This window comes from Callithrix jacchus, chromosome 18 (assembly GCF_049354715.1).
Source record: "Callithrix jacchus isolate 240 chromosome 18, calJac240_pri, whole genome shotgun sequence".
NCBI classification, from domain to species: domain Eukaryota; kingdom Metazoa; phylum Chordata; class Mammalia; order Primates; family Cebidae; genus Callithrix; species Callithrix jacchus.
In genome coordinates, this window is record NC_133519.1 from 30433494 (window position 1) to 30452782 (window position 19289).

The 19289-nt window shown below is 37.0% G+C and overlaps 1 protein-coding gene across 16 annotated transcripts in view; it reads right to left on the reverse strand.

The window, feature by feature from the left end:
* The window catches only part of DNM3 (dynamin 3), a 551570-nt gene that overhangs the window by 106264 nt on the left and 426017 nt on the right, over positions 1–19289 (reverse strand). The window lies entirely within an intron of this gene.

Below are 19289 nucleotides of genomic sequence, written 5' to 3' on the forward strand. Positions count from 1 at the left end.
CTCTGAAGCAATTTTACAAGTTTAAATGACTAAATAGTTCATAAAACTTTAAGATGCATGGCAATAATCTTACAAACCTAAAAGATAATGACAGATGCAAAACAGAAATGCTCGTTAAATTGTGAAAAGGAAAGACTGATAACCAGTGTTTAGTAGGGTGAGATGCCAGTGAAGTGCATATTTATAACTGGGATAGTATTTTATGTTTCTTTTCCCGATAATACATAAAATGCAATACATGCCCATTTAAAAATATTTGTAAAGTAGAGAAACAAATTAAAATCATAACAATCATCCAGGCTCCACAGGTTAGAGACCTTATTTTCTTATACCCTTTAATTGTACCTATTTTTCAGATAGTTGAGGTTCTATTTCTCTCCCTCCCACCCTCCCTTCCTCTCTAGTTTTCTGCTATCTTGTGTCTTACTTTTTCACTACTGTTATATCATCATCATTTACTCATACAATTAAATTGTTATAAACATCAGATTATAGTGGTATAATATTCATTCATTTAAATGTATGATGATTTAACCTCCTAATATTAGATAATCAAATCATTTTCCTTTTTGTTTTGCTATCATAAATAATAATTAAATATTTTCATCCATGAGCATTTGTCATATTTACTACTATTATTTTCTGAAGATGGATTCATATAAATAGAGTTACAGGATCTAAAGTTTTTTGTTTTTGTTTTTGTTCTTAGAGTCAGGATCTGCCTCTGTTGCCTGAGCTGGAGTGCAGTGGCACAATCATAGCTCACTGCAGCCTCAAACTCCAGGGCTCAAGTGATCCTTCCGCCTCAGCCTCCTGTGTAGCTGGGACTACAGGTGTGTGCTACCATACCCAGGTAATTTTTTTATTTTTTATAGAGACAAGGTCTCACTGTTGTCCAAGCTGGTCACAAACTCCTGGGCTCAAGCTACCCTCCTGCCTCGACCTCCCAAAGTGCTGGAATTACAGGAGTGACCTACCATTCCCAGCCTAAAGTTATGATCAATCTTAAAACAATGCACATTCCCAATGACCTTTTCAGGAAAGATAGTCCAATTTAGACACACTAGCAGTATACAAGATTAGCAAGCTTTCTTCTCCCTTATTCTCTCCCAAGGTGTGCTCATTTATGCCTGAGAGCCTCCATCTCCACCTCAACTCACAAGGCCCATGTGTTTGTATCTCCTGTCTAGACCCTCCCCTGAGTCATACTGCCTATTGACTTCTGCTCTTGAGTATTGCCAAGGAACCTTGACATGAAAAACTTAACTGGTGATTTACAACTTGGTCTTCTTCCAATGTCCCCATTTTAGTGGTATAATTCAGATAGTTTAGGGGCATTTTTGGACACCTTTCACTGTTTATCACTCGTCTTCTATTTTACCACATAAAAGTGTCCTCTTTAAATTGTTAGTATAATCACCTCTCTTTTGGATTATTATTATACAATAGCTTCCTCATTGGTCTCCCAGCATCCCATGGCCTCTTTTAACTTGCTGCCTGATTTTTATAGTTTTAGATCTTACATTTAAGTCTTTAATCCATCTTGAGTTAATTTTTTTATATGGTCATAGGTAAAGGTCCAGTTTCATTTGTGTGTATATGGATAGCCAGTTATTCCAGTACCATTTATTGAATAGGGAGTACCTTCCCCATTGCTTATTTGTGTCAACTTTGCCAAAGATCAGATGGTTGTAGGTGAGGGACTTTAGAAGAAAATCTAGGAAATATCCTCCTGGACTTGGCCTTGGCAAGAATTTATGACTAAATTCTCAAAAGCAATTACAACAAAAATAAAAATTGACAGGAGGAGCCTAATTAAACTAAAGATCTTGTAGATGACAAAAGAAACTATCAATAGAGTAAACAGACAACAGAATAGGAGAAAATATAAACTATGCATTTAACCAAGGTTTAATATCCAGAATTTTATAAGGAACTTAAATAATTGAATAAGTGAAAAACAAATAACCCCATTAAAAAGTAGGCAAAAAACATGAACAGACACTTTTCAAAAGAAGGCATACAAGCCGCCAAAAAACATGAAAAAATGCTCAACATTACCAATCATTAGAGAAATGCAAATCAAAACCATGATGAGGTACCATCTCACACCAGTCAAAATGGCTACTACTAAAAACCCAAATAATAATAGATGTTGGCAAGGCTGAGGAGAATTGTGAATATTTTTATGCTATTGGTAGGAATGTAAATTAGTTTAGCTACTGTGGAATAAGCAGTTTGTAGATTTCTCAAAGAACTAAAAATAGAACTACCATTTGGCCCAGCAGTACCATTATTGGGTATGCATACCCAAAGGAAAATAAATTATTCTGCCAAAAAGACACATGTGCCTGTATGTTCATTGCAGCATTCTTCACAATAGCAAAGACACCAAATCAACCTATGTGTCTGTTAATGGTGGACTGGATAAAGAAAATGTGGTACATATACACCATGGAATACTATGCAGCCACAAAAAAGAACAAAATTGTGTCCTTTGCAACAACATGGATGGAGTTAGAGGCTATTATTCTAATAATAGTAATGCAGAAACAGAAAACCAAATACTCCATGTTCTCACTTATAAGTGAGAGCTAAACACTGGGTACATACAGGCATAAAGTTGGGAACAATAGACACTAGGGATTACTAGATAGGGAAGGAAAAAGGGAGGAGGGGTTGAAAAACTACCTACTGGGTACTATGCTCACTACATGGGTAATAGGATCATTTGTACCCCAAACCTCAGTGTCACATGATATATCCATGTAACAAACCTGCACATATAAAATAAAGGAAGTTGATATTAAGTAAATCAATTTGTTATCTGCACTGAATCCTCACTTCTGAAGTAAGATACTCCAAAGGCTACCTGCTATTAGGAAAAAGGCCACGCTCCCATCTTGGCCCACAAAGCCCCCAGAGTCTGGTCAGTCATTACATTCCTCTCCAGTTTCTTTGAACACTTTGCTCTTTCTGCCCCAGCCACCTTGGCCTTTTTTAGTTCCTCCAGCGTGTCAGATGTGCCACGCTTTCTCCAATGCTTTTGAATATGCTCCTTTCTGCCTGCAGCTCACTTTCCATCTCTCTTTGTACAGTTAATTCCTACTCTTTCTTTGGACTTCAACTCAGTCATCACTTCGTCAGGAATCACTTTCCTGACAGCGCTACCAGGCCAGCTCCTCTGTCATACATTTTTCCCCTTTCTATTATATTTACCTTACCTTTGGGGCACTCTTTACAGTTGTGATTTCAGAATGATGTGTTTTTCTTTTAATCCTTCTTTCTTTCTTCTTTCTGTCCTTCCTTTTTTCTTTCTCTCTTGCTTTTATATTTAGTTATTTGATTAATGTCTACCTTCTTAATTAGCCCATAAACTCCAAGAGAATGAGGAATGTAACTTTTTTATGTTCAACATTATGTCCCCTGGGGATTCTGGGAAGATGATGGCTTAAGAGCGTTCCATTTCCTCTCTGATTCTTATTCAGTTCAAACAGGTCCTCTTTTCTCAAGTCAAGCAGATATTAGGATGGCACTCAAGTAGACAGGGTGTGAGCAAGACATCTGCTGTGGCTCTTTCTAGCTTTAGGACAAGAACCAGCATACATCAGATTCTTGATCAAGTTGTCTTTGATGATTGCAGGACCTTTGAGTGGGCCTGACCCTCTGGTCCTAAGAAGGAGTGGAGGGGACCAGCTTTTTCTACTCTAATGCAGAAGACTCCCCCAGTCATCCATTGCGGTGCCTATTACTGGCCCATGACAACTGAGATGTCTGTGCCTTCCCACCCTGTGGGACTGGCCCACTTAAAGCACCCAGCAGTTGGACTTGGCCGTAATGAACAAATAAAAATGAAAGGACACCTAAAGAAGTCAAGTAGTCAGAGAGGGAAAGAATGAAGAAAGCAATCACAGCAGTCCATTAATGAAGGAGAACCTTTGAGGGAAGCGGAAGACAGAAGAAAATAAAGACTTGAAGACACACACGAAGAGCATTAAAAAAGATTTCCTAAAACTAAAAAGTCAAATTTTTAAATTAAAACATTGAGTAGATAAATAGCAAGAAAGGTTGATCAGTGTTGAGACTAGAATTAGCAGCTTTGAAGATCTAATAGAGGTAAAAAAAATGTACAAAGAGAGAAATGATGAGGGTATGGGGTAAAGACCCAGAACGTTGAACTTGTTAACAAGAGAAGTTCCAGGAAAGGAAGGTAGAAGGAGAAAAACAATGATAAAAGACAAATTATTTATTTATTTTTATTTTTAATTTATTTTGTTTTTTGAGACGGAGTTTCGCTTTTGTTACCCAGGCTGGAGTGCAATGGCGTGATCTCGGCTCACCGCAACCTCTGCCGCCTGGGTTCAGGCAATTCTCCTGCCTCAGCCTCCCGAGTAGCTGGGATTACAGGCATGCGCCACCATGCCCAGCTAATTTTTTGTATTTTTAGTAGAGACGGCGTTTTACCATGTTGACCGGGATGGTCTCAATCTCTTGACCTCGTGATCCTCTGTACATCAAAAGTATAATCAGTGGAATTAATGAGAAAAGATACCACTGAGGCATATGAAGTTCTAATAGAAAAAAACATAAAAAAGAAAAATGTGGGAAAAATACTCCCAGATGAACCTTGTATGACAAAAGAAACCAAAAGTAAAAAGTATTTAGAAAGCAATAAAGATATGAACACTTCATATCCAAAAGGCGTAAAAGCTGTAGGAAAATGTATGACCTTAAATATGCTCATCATTTAGAAAAGAAGGTTGGTATTCATCTACAGAAGTTATAAAATGATTTTTAAAAAACAAAATAAACCAACAGAGAGAATTAACACAGATTAAAGCCAAAACTGAGGAAATAGGAAATATAAAAATAACAAAGGATAAGGACACCCACAAGTATTTTCCCTTTACCAATAGGTAATATAATCCAAATTAAGGGGGAAATGAGAGAACACAAAAGGATACAAGATCACAAATGAGAAACAATAGGAAAATAACCACAAATATAGAAGTGTTGAAAAATTAAAATATTACATACAACCCTATGGCAAAAAACTAAGAATTTAGAATTAATTAACAATATCTTTAAAAATACAAATTACCAAAATAAACTCAGGAAGAATTGAAAAATCCAACTGTTAGTATTTAACGAAACACTACCAAGATTAATAAGATGCCTTTTTTTTTTTTTTTTTTTGAGACGGAGTCTCACTCTGTGGCCCAGACTAAAGTGCAGTGACACAATCTCAGCTCACAGCAGCCTTTGCCTCCCAGGTTCAAAGATTCTCCTGCCTCAGCCTCTCAAGTAGCTGAGATTACAGGCATGTACCACCCATGTCCAGCTACTTTTTGCATCTTTAGTATAGATGGGGTTTCACATTGTTGGCCAGGCTGGTCTCGAACTCGTGACTTCAGGTGATCTCCCCACCCTGGCCTCTCAAAGTGGTAGGATTACAGGTGTGAATCACTGTGCCTGGCCAAGATGCTATGTTTAAAAGGCTAACGTTAACTGCAAGACGAATATTTAAAAATCAATTGTTTTTCTCAATACTACCAGTAACTTAGGGAATGGGAAAAGACTCCATTCACATTAGGAGCAAAGACTTTAAAATAGATAGAAATAATTTTTCTTAATTAAGGAAATAATAAAATCTTATTGAATGGTATGAAACAAGACCCTAATAAATGGAAAGAGAGGGGTGATATCACCAGGATGGTGGAAAAGAAGGTCACCTGCTAGTATTTTCCTATAGCAACAGGAATTCCACATCCCTGTACAATCAAAAATCTCTTTCTGGGAACCTCAGGATTCAGGTGGGAGTTTGTGAAACATTGATGGAGCCCTAGACATAGGAGGGTTGTTTTGAGAGTATAGAATGACACCCAGGTGGCTGATTCACCAAGATTGCTCCTAGGTTCAAACCTGAAAATGGCCCATTCCCCCAAGGGGCTTGGCTACAGTCTGTTTGGCCTTTGAGCCTGCAAGCAAAATCATCTGCCAAGGGGTCCAGAAGGAATCACACAACTAGTGCTTTGGTGGAGAGGCTTGTCTGCATGCTGGCATCATCTTGGCAGTGATGCCCTGTGTCTCTGCTCCAACGCTCCAATAAATTAAAAGGTATATATCAATGAGTTGATTTGATTACACTGTACCCCAAGGTCTCCCAAAGTGACCAACATTAGTAGGTGGTCAATGGATATTAATTAAGTAATGAATCTCATACCCATAAATATTGACTGTCATCTTTAAAGTATGCTTGCTAATTTGACAACTTAAAAGTGATTCTCTATCAATGCTTTAATACTTATGCTTGCTAAGGACTTTGAGCATTTTAGTACGTCTATAGAAATGATGTTCTTTGTTCTGATTTCATTACCTGTTGCATAAAATATAATACAATATTTTTGTATATTATTTCAGTATCGTTTCATTTATTATTTGCATTTACCTGACATATCTTTGTTTCTTCTTTTACTTTTTAAACTTTTATCCATTTGTTTTACTTTTTAAAAAGTCCTGTTATAAATGTCAACAGTATAATTGGATTTTATTTTTCATCCCAATCAGAAAATCATCACCTTTGATTAGGAAAGTTTCAATAATGTTTATTTCTTGCCATGACTGTATGCTTAGTCTTAGTTTTATCATTTTGAGATTCAATTTACTTTTTAAAAATGCTCTCTACTGTTTCTTTTGTTTTGTTGACAAATAAGCTGCTTTTTTGGGTTCCATATTTTTCAGTGGTTATCTTTCAGTTTTCAAAATCATTTTTGAATTCATTTTTGTGTATATGTATACACACACAATTCAGGAGAACAAAAATAATCTCTGACTTCTTGAAGAATTTAGAAGCTTTTACTTTCTGCTGCTTTCTTCATAACATTTCCTAATCTATCTAGAAATACTGACATATTATTTCTGATTTTTTCATATCTTTTTCTTCTAATTGTATTTAATTTTGTTATATTTAAGCATTTATTAGATGGAACTCTACATGTTTATCTTGAATAAATATCATCACGCATCTTCTACCTGGACTTCCCCATTTGTAAATTCTCACTGGACTCATTTCTTACAGTTGGCCATATAGTTCAAAGTTGCCTATCTGGATTTCCGGTTGGCACAGTGTAAACATTTCTCAAGTAGAGTAGTGAAGAAATGTGGAAGCTTCTTTGGATTGTCTTCTTGTTTGGCCTCATTTGTCTTAATCAGGACAAAGCATGCACTGACCACTGACAGATTTTCAACCCAATTCACTCTATGAGTCTTGCAATTATTGACTGATATCTCTACTTTTCTGTGTCTTTGAGAATTTCCATCTTTGCTGTGTATGACTTTTTGGGTACAGTAATAAATAGTAAATAGAGAAAGGGAAAGTGAAACTTCTAACTTTTTACTATCTTTTTTTTTTTCTTGAGACAAGGTCTGGCTCTATTGCCCAGGCTGGACTGCAGTGTCTTGATCTTGGCTCACTGCAACCTCCACCTCTCAGGTTCAAACCATCCTTCTGCCTCAGCTTCCCGAGCAGCTGGGATTATAGGCTTGCACCACCATGCCTGGCTAGTTTTTCTGTTTTTTGTAGAAATGGGATTTCACCAGGTTGTCCAGGCTGGCTTGTGAGCTCAAGTTGTCCTCCTGGGTCGGCCTTCCAAAGTGCTGGGATTACAGGTTTGAGCCACTACACCTGGCCTAATTTTTCTACCATTTTAAAAAAGAAATAATCTCATTTACTCTTTATAGCAATCCTGTAAAGTTGGTAGTAAAGCAGTTTCACAGATGAGGAAACTGAAATTCAGAGAGATTAGAGAATGTTCCCAAGATCACATAACAAATAAGTGGCATAATCTGGATCTACCCCAATCCTTGGTTTACAGCCTCCATAAAACAAACATTTGTTGAATAAATGAATAAGAAAATTGACAAATAAATGAATGAAAGCACAATGGAATAAACTTGGACAGTGCTTATTTTTAAAAGCACCTTTTTCATTTTTGACTAGCTGCTAAACTTTTTATAGAAAACCTAAGATATTAAAGTTTAAAAGGACAAACCAAAACAAGCAAAATGAGTCATTCTCCAAGCATAAAAGTCTATTGTTGGAAATTTTCAAAAGTTCTACCTTTACTATAGAACAAAGGGTGATGGATTATCTGGATAGAATCAAAATTCCTCAGTTTTTGATTATCTAATTACCTTTCTACCATAGCTTTTAGATACCAACTAGGTTTCCATTTGGAGGTCTTTCCACTGCACAGTATGAATTCATTTACTATGTAAAGGTATGGGGAAGGCAGAGCTGGACAAATGTCATGGGAGCTCATGGCCAGCTGGAAGGCACAGAAAGTAGAGGGCACAGACTTTCCACATTCTCTGAGTAGATCTGAAGAATTCAGCTTTGGCCCATTCTCACTGACCTTTCTCCAGAGTATTTTCTTTCAGGGGCTCTTCACTGGAAAATCTTAATTTTTTTTTCCTCTTAAAGGATAGCCAAATTCTTGAGAGGGAAAATAATTATCTGGTTGAAACATTAGAAGAGGGTCAAAGGCTTCTGGTGGCTTTGGCTGCTTCATTTTTACCCATTTTCGAAGCCTCATCTTAGGCTGTGTCTAGACATCCAAGGAGTTGGATACAGGTCTAAAACACTGAACTAAGCTGATTTACTGGAAGTCTCATAAATTCTGTTGATGAAGCTTCCAGGTTCTCACCACATGCTGTAGCTGTATAGATAACCCACAGCAATTTGTACTGACTGCATTTTCTTGTTTAGTCTATTTCAGCTGCAATCATGCAGATATGAGCTTCTGAGTAATTCCACTGTTACAACTAAGCTGAATTATGTGTTTTAGTTTAAAGAAATAAAACTCACCTCAATTTTATGCCTTAGGTAAAAGGCTTTTAAGCATTACACTGAAGAGAACAGGACCATATGATGAGCCCTTTTTTTGACTATATGTATAACTTTCATTTACATTTCATACAAATACCGTTGAGTGTCAAAAATCCAAAGTTTAATTCTCCTACCTATGACAGCTGTTCAAACATCTGAGCCTAGATAGTGAATGTTGGTAATTATAAACAATGTTTCAAAATCATCTTTGAACAAATTCCTTTCCACATTTATTGAATCGTTTGATAAAAATAAACTTTTAGGAGTGGAATTGCTGGGCTACAAGGTGGCCTTTAATTAAGGCATTTAAATCAGATTCCCAAACTGGCCTCCAGGGAGGCTCCATGCACAGTTGGCCACATGTAGCACACAGGGAGGACAGCTTCCTCATTACCACCTATCATGACCTTCTTTCTCACTTCTACTCTGGAAGCCCAATTATGATGTCTAGATGGCTGTTTTATTTTACAACTTCTGGTTGCCAGTGAAATGGAAAGTTTTTTCATATGTTAATTAGTCATTTATTGGGAGGGTCTTAAATGTGTTTCCAACAGATGCATTGCACATTTTCTTTAAATAGCAAACTTGTCTAGTGAATTTAAAATGGGTATAATTTATTGAACCATGACTTGATAAACATTTTCATAAGCCACATATTAGGTTAGTACAAAAGTAATTGCAGTTTTTGCAAAAAAAAATTAATAGTTTCACGTAAGGAATATACGTGTGCATGTGTGTGTGTGTGAAGTCTTCTATTCTCCAAGACAACCCTTCAGTCAATATTTTCAAATGTTTCCCATATGAATAGGTTTCTAATTAATGCAGCATCCCGTTTGCCCTCCTTTGCATTTGCTCTGTTTTAAAAGGATTTTCAGAAACTGAGATGCCAGTAACTGATCACAAATCTGTAGATGCAAAGAAAAGATACTGGTGGAACTTTTGCCTGTTTTCTGGACAATAAAAGTTTACTATAAGGTGAGTAAAATGTAGGATATATTAAAGACCATGAACACCGGCTGAAGTCCATTTTGTGCCATTTATTATCTTACATGGCATTGCATAAGGCAACCTTTCTGAATCTGTTTATCTACCTATAAAATGGGGATTATAATATTAACTTGAGGCTTATTATAATAGAAAATGAGATTATATATGTGAAGAGCTTGCTGAACACAATGTCAAACATAAGGTAAATATATAAGAAAAATATACAAAATTCAAACATTTTTATCATTTATTATTTCCAGTGCCTTTAGGTCCTGTGCATGTGGCCTCATATATAACAGGCCCGTCCTGTACTGAATGCATATAGTCCTTTTTAAACATAAAAGTAAATTTCATTTAGCATTATTATATTTCACTGGGTTAGTTTGGGCCCATCCTTCCAGTTTGCTCAAATGTCTAAATCCTGAGTCTGGCAAAAAATATATACGTATTTCTTTTTTTTTTTTTTGAGACGGAGTTTCACTCTTGTTACCCAGGCTGGAGTGCAATGGCACGATCTCGGCTCACTGCAACCTCCGCCTCCTGTGTTCAAGCAATTCTCCTGCCTCAGCCTCCTGAGTAGCTTGGATTACAGGCATGCACCACCATGCCCAGCTAATTTTTGTATTTTTAGTAGAGACGGGGTTTCACCTTGTTGACCAGGATGGTCTCGATCTCTTGACCTCGTGATCCACCCACCTCAGCCTCCCAAAGTGCTGGGATTATAGGCTTGAGCCACCGCGCCCGGCCATAGATACATATTTCTTCCTGCCTTACATTATCTGCATATTCACAATAATATTATAGTCCTATGTCATTATCAGTTTTGTTAAAACTCCAGGTCGAATTGCTTTCTTACTCAGACCCTGTATCCATATTGCCAAATCATGCAAGAGCAAAACTATACAACTGTGCTGACTACACTTACTTCAAATTTATAACTATCAAATGGGCACCCAGCCTTTCCAGACATCCTTACTACTTTATACTGTAGTAATTATACTTTCTCACTTTACCAGATGATTATTACTACATACATTTTCTTCCCTTAAATCTCAAACATACCATTCATGTACACTTAGTGGAGAATCTTGCTTCATACTTCGCAGTGAAAAAACACATAATCAGATGAGAATAATCCATCTTCTGCCTGGAGCAGTGGGTCATGCCTGTAATCCTAGCACTTTGGGAGACCAAGGTGGGTGAATCACCTGAGGTCAGGAGTTCGAGACCAGCCTGACCAATATGGTAAAACTCTGTCTCTATTAAAAACACAAAATTTAGCCAGGCATGGTGGTGTGTGCCTGTAGTCCCAGCTACTTGGGAAGCTGAGACAGGAGAATTGCTTGAACCTGGGCAGTGGAGGTTTTGGTGAGCCAAGATTACACCACTGCACTCCAGCCTAGGTGAAAAAGCAAGACTACATCTCAAAAAAAAAAAAAAAAAAAAAAAATCCATGAAACGACCTACATTTGCAACTACAGATTCTGCCTTTATCTTGTATAATGGAAGGTCAAACCTTCAACTGAGACATGGGGTCCTGTTTATCCTAAGGTCCTCATGAACATCCATCCTATGTTCACTCCTTTTCTACAGTTTCTTCCTTTCAACTGCTTGGATCATTCATATTAGATACTAACATGCCTTAAAAGCAGCCATCTGAAAACTGGCATGCACACACATGTGTACACACACATGCATGGGCACACACACTTTCTCTGGACTTTTCTCCATAACTGCCCCATTTCTATTTGCCTTAATGGCAAACTTTTTGAGTTATCTTGAATTGTTTTTCCATTCTCTCCCCCCTCATTTTTTCCTCAGTCCACCCAAGTGAGGGCTGTGATCCTGCTACACTGTAGATACAGATTTTTCAAGGTCATATGATCTACACCTTGCCCAAGCAAATTGTCAATTCCCTGTTTTCACATTACTTGGCTTTACTGCAGGATTTGGCATTGCTGACCATGACCCCTCTGTCCTCAAACATTTTCTCCTCCAGACTTCTGTGCTATCACACTCACCAGACTCCCCACACTTCTACCTCACTGGCTACAGCTTCTTAATCTTTTTCTGTCTCCTCTTCCTCCTAGAGTCGTTTAAATTTTGGAGTGTCCCAGAAGTCCTTCAGTGGCCTACTTCACTCTCAGTTTCTTCACTGGTGATCTTCCCAATATAGTGGCCTTTAATATCATTTAAAAGTGGCTTAGTTCAGATTTCTCCCCTGACCTACTTGGATTCCCATATCCAAGTCACTATTTCTCTTATTGGGATGATTATTACAGATTATAACATCTTCTTGACATGTTTCTCATTCCCATCTTTACAAAGAAGCCACAGAGATGTAAATTCTATCACCATCCTGTTTAAAATCCTCCAGTGACTTCTCACTGTGACTTCTTGCCCCCTCATTTTCCTCCTCCATTTCAAATATGCATTTTCATTCTTCCCTTGCTCATTCTGCTCCAGCCACATTGGCCTTTTCATTTTCAGTTTCTTAAACATGCCAAACGTGTTTCTTCCTCAGGATTTTGCAGGCACTATTCCTTTTGCTGGAAATGATATTCTACCTCATTATTCATATTGATAATCCACTAATATCCGCTAGAGAAGCTAGCTAAAATCCTGCCCTCTTCACCCATTCTTACTCTTTTCATTATTCTGTTTTCATCATAGCATGTATCTGTATGTAAAATTAGGTATGTTATCTATCTGCTGCCTCATCTAACTACAACACAAGTCCATTGACGGAGCTTTAAATATTCACCAATATATTCCTGGCATTTACATTATAGAGTAGGTGTCATTAATATTTGTTGACTGACTACTCTCAACAATATTTTCTCCGCATCTAAAGTTCTTCAAAGATTATTGATAATAAATTGATGAAACAAAGATCTTACATTAATCATCAAACCTATGATATTAATAATATAAATTTAATAAATTAGGACTATAAATTATCTTTTACAGATAATATTTCTCATTTCACATATCTACAGTTAAAAAACCCAACAGTACAATGAAACTACTATCATAAACTATATTATGATAAAAGTTAAACAGAAAAGAACAAAACCACTTCAAATAAATTAAAACTCCAAGCAAATTTTTATCACATTTTCTCAAAACTATAATTACACACTGTTTACTAAACAAACAACCTTACACACGGTATTGAAACTTAGGACATGCAGCCGAAACTCTATTCAGAGACAAAATCACAATCATTTATGCTTTATTATTAAAAACAAACAAAAATATATTGTCAGCATTGAATTGAACAAGTTGGGAAATTATAAAACTAAGCAAAGAAAAATATATTATAAAGTCAGGAATTAATATGGAGAACCAAATATGTTATTGTTAAATTTAAGAGTTTGTTCTTTGATGAATCAGAAAACAAAACAGAATTTTATAATATAAAAGATGAGAAAACAAAATTAGAAATGAGACATATAGTTAATAGACAAAAGATTAAATTATCTTAAGAGATTTTAAGTATGCTTTTATGATAGTAAATTTGTATCAATTATGGATGTTATGTATAGGAAATATAAAATCTAAATAACAAAAATATCATCTGACCACTATCTATAGGATAAATAGGAAAAAAAATTAAAAATTTTCTCCACAATAGTTCTGGGCTCAGAGAGTTTATATGCCTTTTCCCCCTACATTTTAAGAGTAAGCTTCTTTTATTCAGAATGTCTCAGAAATTATAATAGGCTAATACATATTTTAAATTTCCAAGAAATGAATAGGATACATAGGATTTCCCAAGCTTACTTCACCCTTGAATCTTTTTTTTCTCCCTTGAGCTTCTCCTGGGACTAGTACTAAAAGAAATGAACTTTTCAATATATCACTATACACCAATCTCACTCATGAATAAAAATGTGAAACTCCTAAAAATATACATTAGGAAGCTGAACTTAATAAAAATTTAAAGACCCAGGCATTGCTACCAACTAGGATTTTTCCTAAGATAACTTTCTATGAGAAATACTAAGAGACTACTTGCATTTAATACCATATATAAACTGCCAGACATCTCCTCTGAGCTACAGTTGCCTTCTTGATACCTCAGGTTCTGAAATCTGAATGTGTTCTCAAATCTTCTCTTCCTCCAAAGTTCCCTCCTATTAGTAAATGGCAGCTTCTTCCAAACAGATGCTTGTGCTAGATGCCTAGGTGTCATTCACGACATCTCTTCCTCCCCTACCTCATTTCCAATCAGTCAATTCTGTCAATGCAGTCAGCTAATAGCCCCCAGTTGTTCCTCTATCCCATCTTTCTAGTCCAGGATGTCAACACCTCTTATCTGTATCATGACAAAATCCCAACTCCTATCCATGTTCCCCCTACTCTCCATTCTGCAGCCAAACTGAACCATATTACTTCCCTTCATGGTTCCCTACTGCATTAAATAATGACAAAGCAGCCCTCACATGGCCTGTAGGATCATAAATGATCCCCTGATTCTTGCCCATCTGGCTCCAACTATCAGTTACGTGAACACACAAAGCTTCTTCCTACCTCAGGGCCTTGGCATGTGCTGTTTACTCTTCCTGGAACAATCTCCCCTTCTCCCTTCCCTTACTCTATTTCCATACATTCTTCCAGTGTTAGTTTTGACCACTCCCTGAATTCCCCAAATGGATAGGTCACTTTGTTATAAATTCTCACAGAAGTTGTAATTAGCAGTTGTGATTAAATAGTTTGCTGTCAGCCTCTCTCACTATACTGTGAATTCCATGAGAATAGGGGACATGTTCCTCTTAGAACCTAAGCATAGTGCTGGTGTTCAGTAAATAACTGCCAATGAATTTATGAATGAGAGACTAAAGTGATTAACAATGGTGGAATTAGCTGAGTACCCCTCATTGATTTAAAATGTTTTTCCTTGGTCAGACACAGTGGCTCATGTAATCCCAGCATTTTAGGAGGCCAAGGCAGGAGGATGGCTTGAGCCCAGGAGTTAAGAGGCTGCAAATGAGCTGTGATAGTGCCACTGCACCACAGCCTGACAACAGAGCAAGATCTTGTCTCAAAAAAATATATGTGAGTGTGTGTTTCTGTTTACATATATTATATTATAAATACTTTTTTTCTTGGCTTTCTATAGTATCCTCAAAGATCAATGCAACAACCATTTTAAATTGGAGATTGACTGTTGCCTTTTGTCTCAAGATACCATGATTCATTGCCAAATGGACAAGTTTTTTGAACCTCAGTTGACTTGATATTTGATCTATGTTATTTCCTTCTCTTGATACAGCAAAGAGCAAATAATAATAAAACATGAATAGAAAATTAAATAAAAATTTAAAATTTGTAGAAAAATATTTTTAAATATAAGAGCATTGCAAAACACATTTACTGTAAGTGCAGCTGCAGAGTCAGCTGAGTCACCACTAGTTCTGACCTTCTCTGTCTGCCAGTGGCCACCGTGCCAGGTCCTTGTCAGCATTAATCACAGTAACGATTAAAGAGCTGAAAGTGTGAATTTTGGTTACAACTGTGGGGGTCTTATTCATGATGAAAAACGTCATAAAGAAAACAGATTACAATTTAATGGTAGAAACTCTCACAGTGTAGCATGTTTAGCATCTAACTGTATTTTTTCTCATCCCCAAATGCTAAAATAATCTGATATAAATGGACAAAGCATCTAAATAAAAATAGAAAATGCGGGAGTGATGAGTTAGTGGGAACTTGATCTCTTGGCCTCCTGAAGGGACTTCAGCTTTTGGCCCCTTTTCCTTAGCCTTCATTTTCTTCCCCTTAGAGGAGGAGGAGGACTGGCTGATTTGACTGGGGAGCTATAAAGGAGAAATTGAGCAAGATGTGCCTGCAGGACACGAGCATTTCTCTCCTATTCCAAGATGTTCCGGTGAGCTCTGCCCTCTGGTAGAGGCCTGTGGTTGCTCAGCTGTAGCTGTGATTATTGGGAGGTGAAGTATGAGCAAGACATTTGGCCACAGATCTAGATCTATTTGTTTCATGCCTTATCTGTTTGCTTTCTGTGTACTGCTTCTAAAAACAGCAACAGCAACAACTATAACTAGACAGAGGGAGTAACTGGTATGATTAATTGGCCCCCTAAAACTCCAATAGTGAGGGACAGCTTTGAGAGAAGGGTGATGGTTTTGGTTTCAGATGAATTACAGAGGAAGCGACAGAAGGCCTTAACAGTGAAAATGCCAGTAGGCAGTTGGAGATGTAGGACTGGTGTCTCAGGGTAATAAATAATAACCATATTGCTTGTGGCTGTGATGCTGGGTGCCATGTGAATTTGTTTATTTTATTTTAGTACAGCTTATTAGCTTCATTAAGCTATTTTCCCATAAGAGGACAAGCCAAACAGCCGCAGGTCATGTGTCTACTTGGACATAACCAATAGCAGGCAAATTAGCCAATATTACAATGTCATTTTTTAAAAGTTGTTGCTGCAATCCAAATTTCATTTACCCCAAAGCCATGAAAGGAGTGGAATGGAATAAAAGGAACTGGTGAAGAAAGCAGAGAGAACCACAATTATTCTCAGTCTCTCTCATTTATTAGGTCAGAATATATGGCAATAGCCTGCTGAGACTCAGCATTTCTAAAATTGGAGGAATAAATAGAGAGAGAGGCCAGTGGTCCATCCATGCCATGTCTTTTCACATGATAGAAAAAATTGCTGCCCAGTCTATGCCAGGTTGGCCTCTTCCTTCCATATTTACTATGTATGAGAATTACTCTATGTGAAATCTTTCCTTTGAGTTAATGACTAAATAACAATAATTATTATTTTCTAAATAAAAATAATTACTCACTTTAAACGTTCTAAAGAATAAGATCTTGGAGGAACTATCAATGCAAGACAAGCAGCATCTAATTCCAGAAGGCATAACGTAGGTCAAGAAGCCAAAAAACAACGATCATGAAATAATATGGACAGTTGTAAATTCATGTTATCCCACAAACACCCAGAGGGAGTTAGATGTGAACTCTAAGAGCCTGGGACCGTGGTGGGGCTGTCTGTATAATTTTATCAACATTAAGATACTGTGAAACAGAAAAGGGTGGAGGAAAATTTCAAAAGAATGAGAGTGGTAGGATCACAGTGCCAATGGTTTTATGTAATGGTTCCCCACAGAACTCGGCTTTCAAATTATTTCTAAATTATTACCTCTTGGTATTATTACTGTTGCTATTTAAAATCGTGTCAAGTCATATCAAACTTAGTTCCCTGAACTGACTTTGAAAAGGTTTATATGAGCCTTTATTACATGGAAAAATAGGTCTTCATACTACTGCTCTGTCTGAGGCTTCAAAAGATGTCTTGGATACATCTGGGAAGTTTGGGCCTTTGTGAATATAGTGTTGCCTAAAATGTGCTTGGGCCCAAGATGCTGCATCCCTTGGGCCCACCAAGGGAAATAACCACTACCAGCAGCAGCAGCACCTTCATTCGGACTCTGCAGAACCCCACCGCTAACATTCAGTGAGATTGGGATGGAGTGAGTTTTGCACAGAATTACTTATGACCCAAAGTCTGGGCCATATCAGTAGTTTTGCTACAAAAAGTTGGTAAAAACCTGGTCTCCATGAAGCTTGGCTATAGAGGGACTCTTTTGGGGAAGCCATTTCAGGTAAACAGACAGTTTTTAGCATAATGGATATAACTGACTCTTCAAAGAAAAAATGTGATTCTCAATTTTAAAAAATCACGCACTTTAGTGGCAACCTATGTTTTGCATGAGTGATATTTCAGCAGGCAATGATAGTGCTGAACCCTATCAGATTTCGGTCCTGAGGTCAGGGACCATATGGCATGCACTTCATCCCCTTAGATCTTTTCATGCACTGTGGCCTCTATTCCCCTCACTGCTTCACCACCTGGTAAATTTCTACTCACCCGTAGAGCCTCAACTAGAATATTCCTTCCTCTGAGTCTAACCCACTTAGCATTAATTGCATAAATTATTCTCTCCTCTGTATTCACTTAATGCCTTACTTATACACCCATTGAGTTGAACCATAACTCCCTTCTATTAGTGAGGCTTATTGTCCTCAGAGGTGGTAAAAATATATAAACAACTTAGAGTTGATTTACATAAAAGTCATGAATAAGGGAACCATAATGGACTAGCAAAAACAGTAGCAATTTTTAGGCATATCTTCAACCTGAAAGTTTCTATTAAGGGAAGCTTCCATGCCAAGTGTCTCTGTAGAAGATAATGGAAGGATGAATCAATTATATAACTGATTTCGTGACAAGTCATTCTGCATAATGTTCTTACGGTATTCATTTCTTGATTTATGTGTTTGATAATAAATTTGTTGAGAAGTTATGTACCAGGTATTGTGCTAGGCCCTTAGGGATACATAGCAATGAACAGAGATAAAGTCCCTATTCTCATGAAGCTTATATTCTGGCAGATTATAGAGGAAAAAAAAGGATGGTGAATGGAACACTACGAAGGACACTAACAATCATTTCTTTAGACTTCACTGTCAAGGTACCAAGTAAATCTCAATATCCCAATAACATTTTCCTCTTTCCCCTAAAAGTAAAACAAAATATAGACATCTGTTTTATTTCGATAATTTTCATCATTTTAGCAGTTACTCAAAAGACTGAAAATAATTCATAACCCAGATAAAGAAAATATTTACAAAGCTCCTAGTGGTTTTTAAAAATTGTTGTTTAAAAATGTACTGCAAGAAGGGGTCTCTGACCAGATGGCTGTTTCAAAGAACAATGATTTCATGTTTTAAAACTAACTCTAAAATTGAGATGTCTTTGCCTTCCAGGAAAACTTAGCAGCTGTGAGATTATTTCACTTCTCTTTCTTTCACATTTTCCTGGATTTAATTTTAAGCAAAAACAATATATAAAAGAGAAAATTGTAGCAACACAGAACAAAACCTATTGCAAAACAAGCAATTGCACATTTTTGACCACAAGGAAAACCCAAAGGCAACCTTTTATAAAAACTTAGCTGAGGAAGGAGACAACATAGCACTTTCCTAGGGAAATTTGCCTCTTCTCTGCTAAATTTACAATATAACCCTCTTAAATCTCAATAAAATCAACATTGACCTGGTTTTCTACAGCAATGAATATTCTTGAGGAATGACTGAAAAGGCTTCAGGAAACGGCAATGGAGAAATTAGCCACAAGAAAGAATATAAGGTAACAGCTATCTTATGCCCTGTGTTGGTCAAGTCCTGCCAACCCCTGTACCCAGTTCTAGGAACTAAATAAAGAGGTGGGGCACAATGGGAGGGTGCTGAAGAGAGTCTCCAAAGTGACTAAAGAGAAGACAGATGAGGCTAAAAGGCCGAGGGAAGATATCCGCAAGATGATAGCAGCAGATGAAGCACTGCTGAAGCAACATGGAACCCCTGGCATTTTAGCCATTGT